Consider the following 5,969-nt stretch of genomic DNA (forward strand, 5'->3'; position numbering starts at 1 on the left):
GTAGTGCACTGAATGAAGGACATATAATAGACACTTGACAGTACAGCAGATACACCATTAAAGGAAGCAATGGAGCCCGTCAGTACAATCCCACTAAAAAATTGCATAGCATTAAAAAAAAAAAAGGTTAATGTTTAAAAGAACAATAGCAGCTAATATGCTTATGACTTATGGGAATGACATTATAATAAATTAATTATAAATTTGTCATGATTTGCATCCAAAATGTTGTAAACCAAAAAGATGTGAAAGCATTTTTTTGTGTTTTCAAGTATTTGGTATTTTCTTTGCTTGCCGTGCTAGGGCTAGCAGTTAGCACGCAGCTGATTAGCATCCATCGTGCTTTAAGTCTGTTACTATTTGAATTTTTCGAAAGTCTGTGGAGAATTTGAAAGGAATTTTTGCTAACACTTTACATTGCGGGCCGGTAAGTCCGTGGTACTTATAGTGGTAATTTCTAGTAATGACAGTGGTACTTACAGTGGTAATTACAGGATAATTACTAGGTTATTATTGTGGTACTAAAAGTCATAATTACTAGTCATTAGGGTTAGGGGTTAGGGAGACACAGAGTTACCACTGTATCTCTTATTACTAAGAGATACAGTGGTAACTCTTAGTAATGAAGGTCATACTTCTATGTACTTTGGTACTTTAAATGATAGTTTCAGTGATACATCTATGGTACTTATTGGTAATTCAAGAATACTACAGCAGCAATTCATAAGTAGTAAATGTGGTATTTCTACATACAGACGTAATTTCTAGGATTGTGTGACTATAAAACAACATAAAACAGCATTAGGGAAAACAAGAAGTACAACCTTCATTACTAAGAGTAACCACTGTATCTAGAAGTACATACCTTGTAATTCTCACTATAGTACCCTTTCAGTACCACAATAAGTACCTAGAATTACCACTGTAATTACCACCTCAAGAACCACTGTAAGTACCACTGTAACTACCACCGTAAGTACCACTGTAAGAACCACTGTAAGAACCACAATAAGTACCTAGAATTACCACTGTAAATACCACCGTAAGTACCACTGTAAGAACCACAATAAGTACCTAGAATTACCAATGTTAATGCCACCATAAGTACCACTGTAAGTACCAAGGACTTACCGGCCCGTAATGTAAAGTGTTACCGGATTTTTACTTATGAACTAGAAAGAGCCCAGATAAGGGCCGGACAATGGTGCTTATATCTCAGGAATAACATGCTAGTTACGGAGTTTATTGGTAGTAAAATTACTCCAAATGACAGCTTGTTAACCCTTCAAGATTTGCTCAAACATTGGTGAGCGTACCTAAATGGACTGTACAATTCTCTTCCATCCACTTTTGTAGGACCCTACAAAACCCTACCCTTGTGTTGCCTTCGCGGGTCCTTTCCTGTCATGTTCCGGGCATTTGGATGCAAGGTGACACAAGGGGGCGCCCTTCCAACCTTCTCAGTGTAAATGTGAGTTGACTTTCTTCAGAGTTAGACTTTAGGTCAGACACCATGAGTGACAGTAACATGACGCTAAATACAGTGAGCTCTTTGTTTTTAGTAAAAAGGCTGAGGCCTCATTGCTCTTCAGTCACAGACTGAGTAGTGAAGAAGGAAGCTTCTGCTTTAGAGAGAACTTCAGACTTCTGCTGCATGTAAGAGTCATATCATATTCTGAAACTCAAATATGTAGTAAAAACATAGTATATGGAAAATTATTATTACAATATATTATTATATATTACAATTACAAAAAGAAAAATATTTGAAAATCCTGTATCTAATCAGAAAAATAGTTTTATTCTCGACGTGGTGCAGCAGGACTGATGTGAACAGATGTTCTTCAACAGTTACTATAGCTACTATTTTCTCCAAAGTAAAAGTAGGTCTGCCACAGTCCTGTCCACATCTGTCATGGTCCACCATGACCCACCATGACTCAGAGGAACTGGGACAAACATGACTTTACAGCAGATACAGATGGTTTGGGTTTTCTTTTTTTTAATGAGAGTAAATTAAAAAAAAACTTTTTTTTTTATTAGATACAGGATTTTCAAATATTTTTCTTTTTGTAATTGTAATAATAATTCTCCATATATTATGTTTTACTACAGATTTGAGTTTCAGAAAGTCAACTCACATTTACACTAAGAAGGTTGGAAGGATGCCCCCTTGTGTCACCTTGCATCCAAATGCCTGGAACATACCAAGGCAACACGAGGGTTACTCCATTAATTACAATTTACAACACTACAATGGCCCCAGAGCGTCCCTTTCCCATTCGCCATTGTTTATTTTGGCAGGAGTTATGGGGTCTTCAACTTTGACCTTACCCACAATGCACTGCCCCTTTTCAACATTGTGAACTGGTATATACCTGACAACTGTGCTATTAGCCGTTAGCCTACTCCACTGTCCTTAGCTCCTCTTTTAGCAGTAAAGAAACAGGTCTCTAAAGTTTCGCCATGAGTTTGGATTCTCTATTTCAACAGATCCTGCAAACAGAACAGCAGCTAGCAGAGCAGACACAGAGGTTTAAAGAAGGTGAGACGGCCTAATGCCACTATTTCACTTCTATATGAAGCTAGTTAGCTACAGCGCTAATGCTAATAGCTCATTCATGTACACTAGCACACATGGCACTCCTTTTCACTGCTGTCATTACTAATGTCTGAATGTATGTGATGTTTCAGTGAAGGTAGCTGTTATCAGGTGTAATGAGAAGATAAAGGCCTCTTTGCGGAAGTATGAAGAAGCTCGTGAAGAACTGGAGAAGAAGGTAAGGCTTAGACCAACATTCATTCGAATACTTTCAAATGTTTATTTTGATGTTATATTATGTTGGATTATAAGGTTCTATTTCAATTGTACTGAATGAACCTTGTCTGAAGAAGACGCTGAGGATGCTAGAGTCTGAAGTGTTGCTGCTGCAGATCTGCTTTTGTGGACCTCAGCATTTCAAGTTTTCAGGAAAGAAAAACGCAGTAGAAAAACATCTAATATATACCGGGTTTTCACGGGGCCTTAGAAAGTCATTAATCATTTAATAAATTATGCCAAAATTTAGTTAAAGGTCGTTAAAAAGCATTTAATCAGATTCAAAGTGGCACTAAGTCCAAATTCAGAAAAAATAAGAGCATGTAAAGTGTTGTTTTTCTTTAAGACAATTACTTTTTACAGCATATATTTGTCAAAAACACAAAACAATGGTCTAAAACAAACTGCGGTTCTGACTGAAACCTTACACAATCGTTTAGTCAAAAGTTGTCCGTTGTGTCCAATTTGGTTTTGAATATCAACATCATCATCATTCCTGTGTTTAATTGAATGTTTTCAAATCTTGTAAAATATGCCATGATGTTTTTTTGTTTTTGTTTTTAATTTGGGGCATTAAAAATATAACATTTAGGCATTAAATATGGCAAATATGGTCATTTCCTTTGGGGAAGATTTCAACTACCAAAGTCACACCAAAGTTACATGTGCGTATAACCATAACTTAAGGGCCTGTTTTCTCAAAAGGTGTTTTTCATTTCACTCTTTCACAACAGCTCCACTTAGCTCCTACAGACTCTTTATAGGCTTGGCCTTAAAGAGGGGGTATTATGTAAAATCGACTTTTTCAAGCTTTACATCATGTTATTATGTCATTCCCTCATTAAAAACATGCCTGAAGTGTTGCCTTGGCACATTCACATATTTTTGAGTAATCTGTAAAAACTCTGATGGCAGCCATTTTAGGGATAGCTTTGCCTGAGTCCTCCTAGGAACGCCCCCACCTCCTGGAGACGCCTCTGACCTTTCGTCACCAGCTGAGTAACCAACCACTGCTCCTCAGCAGAACCCCCTCCCCACTGTGTCTAGCCCCAAGATGTAAACAGTCAGAGTCATCGTGGAGGATTCGCTTCTTGTGTTGTGAACCGGAGCCACAGCAGCTCTGAGACTTTTACAAAGACACATCAGTGTTTCTGTTACCGAAACACCCAGGATTAAAACCGGTGACAAGAACACTTATTTCAGTGACTGGTTCTGCGCTGGGAATGTCTTAGGGCCTTGATGATGCACAGAGCCTCCGGAGAAAGCTAATGCTAAGCTAAACCTCGAGTCATCACGTGAAAACGAGAAATATGCACGAATAAAGTCAATAAAACCACCACATACATGAAGAACTGTTTAACAATGATCACACACGGAGCCTGGCTTGTTGATTTTGTAGTTTATTGCTCACATTTCATCTACAGTGAGTCGTAGCCGAGTGGTTTTCTCCCGGAGCTAAGGCACTATTAGCCGCGACAAGCTAGCAGCCAGCTCGGAACATTCATTGAAAACAAGCAACATATTATGCACAAATAACGTCAATAAAGCAGGCAACTACTTAAAGCAGCCTTTATGATGATCACACAATGAGCCTGGCTTTACACATTTGTGGTTTATTGCAGACTTTTCATCAACAATGAGCTGTAGTCGATTATAACAAGCTAACGGGGGTAACCTCGAATAACCATTGTCCACCTGCACAGATGTCCGTCTTTTGAGGCGCATGGGCTCCTGCAGATCCTGGTGTAGTTTCTGGGGGTTTAGTTAAAGATCCACAGGGCATGGCAGTAGCACCGTCTCCAAAGTCACTTTCCGGGTCAGACAAAAGATATCAAATCATATCCTGTGTGGCCATTGTTCACAAAGTGATAAAGCGTAGCTCCTTTCCAACAAAAAAAATTAAAATGTGCCGATAGTAGTTTCAATACTGTGGAGAAAACGAGCGGAGTGTTGTGATGATGCCACAGACAGCATGTGGAGGGGGCGTGTCGGAAAGGGTCAGAGGTTCTATAAGAGACAGGGGCCTTTCAGTGCTGCCATTTTGAGAGAGCAATTGTATACAAGGCAATTATTTTAATTTACTGCATTTACAGACCAACAGAAGGTTTCGTCATCATTGTAGTGTGCTTTAAACTGGTGCTATGTGATTGAAAAAAAGCATACTACCCCCTCTTTAACAAAATTTCAATATCTAATTCTGGATTTACTGATTTTTGAATCCCCCAAAATTTGAATTTCAACAAGATCCAAAATCCCCTATGAGGAAATCTTTGTATCTACGTATATGTTAACAATTACAACCATACATTTAAACTTGGCTCTCTCCATTTACACATACATTGCCTTATTGATGAAAATTGTCCTTATATTTTTTTGTCAGTAATCTACAGCAAAAGTTTTAAATTGTCATTGTTAAAGATTTCCCTATTCACATGCAGCGTCACGCCATAGTATTTTACGGTTCATCTGGAGTGTGAGATTAAGTAGTAGTAGTAGTAGTAGTAGTAGTAGTAGTAGTAGTAGTAGTAGTAGTAGTAGTAGTAGTAGTAGTAGTAGTAGTAGTAGTAGTAGTAAACCCAATCCATTTGTAAATGTTTTCCTGGCATGAAGGGTGCTGCTCATTGATGCTCTGACCTTTATGATTGACATCACTTGATCCCTCTCCCTTCGTTTAATCAACTGCCCTACAGATCAATTTGGAGTGCGCCGTGGAATCAATGGCTTATTTCCACCAGATAACATTAGCCAACCTTTTAGCATGTGCGCAACATGAGGAGTCCGGGACACGCTCATTGACCTCTTAGAAATATTGCTCGGCTCTTCCTGTGCGAGCACAAACTGAGGACAAGAGATCACAAGTTCAACATGCTTGTTGTAATTGGACGGGAGGCTGAATCCACCGTCCCCTGCGGGTGAGGGAGGTGGGGGGGGGTTTGTGTCATTCAGGGAGATAACCACATTGTTTACTGATACGGGGAGGTTTATGACAGCTGTCAGAAAATGATCATTGTGTTCTGATTGTGGTGCTGATTTTTTGTCTATTTATCAGTCTAAAGCCCTATACGCGCGGGATTAGTTTTACCTAGGGACCACATACGATTTGTAATAATCACGGAGAATGTCTGTGATGTTAATCCTGTGCGAATGCGCC

The 5,969-nt window shown here is 39.0% G+C and overlaps 1 long non-coding RNA gene across 1 annotated transcript in view; it reads left to right on the top strand.

The window, feature by feature from the left end:
- Nucleotides 1-2,743: 2,743 nt before the first annotated feature.
- LOC306965525 overlaps nt 2,744-5,969 on the top strand; it is a 38,987-nt gene continuing 35,761 nt past the window's right edge. The window contains exon 1 of the long non-coding RNA XR_013793033.1: nt 2,744-2,780. This is a non-coding gene — a long non-coding RNA (uncharacterized lncRNA). The remainder of the gene's footprint in view (nt 2,781-5,969) is intronic.

This window comes from Gobius niger (assembly GCF_951799975.1).
Source record: "Gobius niger genome assembly, chromosome: 7".
Lineage (NCBI taxonomy): Eukaryota > Metazoa > Chordata > Actinopteri > Gobiiformes > Gobiidae > Gobius > Gobius niger.